Here is a 2,055-nt window from a genome sequence, read left to right as displayed (position 1 = left end):
TTTCTGAATAGATGCTACATCTCATGGTTCAAAACTAAAAAAATACATTTAGAAAGTAATCAATGAATCAGAAGCCACATGTAGGGCTTGTAAATGAAACAAACAAGCAAACAGTGAAGAATCTTCTTTATATCTCTATCTGCCCAGTTTCCCTTCAGCCCTCCTCTTTTCCATTATATCCTTTGGTTTATCCTATAATAACATATGTACGCTTGCAGAGTTTCTTTATGCATATACAAACAGGTGAAAATATACTTTTATTTTCTCCTCCTTTTTTGCACATATATACTGCTGTATACCTTACCTTTTTCACCTAACAACATACCTTGGAGATCTTTATCAGTACAAAAAAAATCCTCACTTTCTTGTATAGCTGCCCTTTGTGATAGGGCATGATAATACCACAATTTTTAAAAATCGTCTGCTATTGATAGGCCTTGAGTTTGTTTTGAAACTTTTGCTAATCCAAATGATGTTGCACCAAAAAAACTTGTGCATACGTTATTTTGCATATATGTAAGTATTCCTGTGGGATAAACTCCCAAAAGTGTAATTGCTAAGTCAAAGGGCGTACGTGGTTGTGATATTGACTGATTTGGCAAATTGCCCTCTATAACTGTTGCACTAGTTTATACCACCACCAGGAGTATCTAAGAGTGTCTTTTCCCCACAGCTTTGCCAACAGAGACTGTTATCAAATTTTTGAAATTTTGTCAGTCTGATAGGTGAAGGTTATCTCGGTGTGGTTTTAAAATCATCCTTATTGGGCTATGATTTTAATACAACAGAATGGACTCATTTTAGTCTTACAGTTCAAAGAGTTTTGAATCAATCAAGGTATAGAATGTTTCCATCACCCCAAACGATTGACTTGTGCCCCTGCCCAATCAACACCCTTCCCATCCTGTCGGGAGAAACCACTACTGTGATTTTTATCACTATAAATTAGTTTTGCTTTTGGCTCTCTCAGCTCTTTTGGCTCTCTGAGCAGCACCACGGCAGTTGGCAAGAATAAGCACCTTAAGAAAGGTGGCAAACAGGGGGCCAGGAAGAAAGTGGTTGATCCATTTTTTGAGAAAGATTGGTATGATGTGAAAGCACCTGCTATGTTCACAAGAAATATTGGAGAGATGCTAGTCACCAGGACTGAAGTAACCCAAATGTATCAGATGGCCTCAAGGGTCATGTGTTTGAAGTGAGTCTTGCTGATTTGCAGAATAATGATGTTGTATTTAGAAAATTCAAGCTGATTACTGAAGATGTTCAGGGCAAAAACTGCCTGACTAACTTCCATGGCATGGATCTGACCCGTGACAAAATGTGCTCCATGGTCAAAAAATGGCAGACAATGATTGAAGCTCCTGTCGATGTCAAGACTACCAACGGTTACATGCTTCATCTGTTCTGTGTTGGTTTTACTAAGAAACACAACAATCTGATATGGAAGACCTCTTATGCTCAGCATCAACAAGTCCGCCAAATCCGGAAGAAGATTTTGGAAATCATGACCTGAGAGGCGCAGACAAATGACCTGAAAGAAGTGGTCAATAAATTGATTGCAGACAGCATTGGAAAAGCCATATAAAAGGCTTGCCAATCTATTTATCCTCTCCATGATGTCTTCATTAGCAAAGTAAAAATGCTGAAGAAGCCCAAGTCTGAACTGGGAAAACTCATGGAGCTTCATGGTGAAGGTAGCAGTTCTGGAAAAGCCACTGGGGACGAGACAGGTGCTAAAGTTGAATGAGCTGATGTGTATGAACCACGGTCCTTGAATCTGTTTGAAGTTAGGACTTACAATAGTGGCAAATAAAAAAGTCTTATTTGTGAAAGAAAATTAGTTTTGCCTTTTCAGAATTCACAGAAATGGAATCAGATAATGTGTACTCTTTTCTGACCAGCTTCTTTTGCTCAGCATGTTTTTGAGATTCACCCATGATGTTGCATTCCTTTTTATTGCAGAGTAGTATTCCATTGAATATTCAAATATACCACACCTTTTGGGTTTGTTTTTCATTCATATGTTGATGTTCATTTTTTCCTATAAACTTTATA

General features: G+C 37.9%; 1 pseudogene; it reads left to right on the top strand.

Moving 5' to 3' along the window:
* The first annotated feature begins 1,091 nt into the window (after positions 1–1,091).
* On the top strand, positions 1,092–1,813 carry LOC129034342 (small ribosomal subunit protein eS1-like; annotated as a pseudogene).
* The last annotated feature ends 242 nt before the right edge of the window (positions 1,814–2,055 follow it).

This window comes from Pongo pygmaeus, chromosome 1, assembly GCF_028885625.2.
Source record: "Pongo pygmaeus isolate AG05252 chromosome 1, NHGRI_mPonPyg2-v2.0_pri, whole genome shotgun sequence".
NCBI classification, from domain to species: domain Eukaryota; kingdom Metazoa; phylum Chordata; class Mammalia; order Primates; family Hominidae; genus Pongo; species Pongo pygmaeus.
This window is presented reverse-complemented; position numbering and strand designations above follow the sequence as displayed.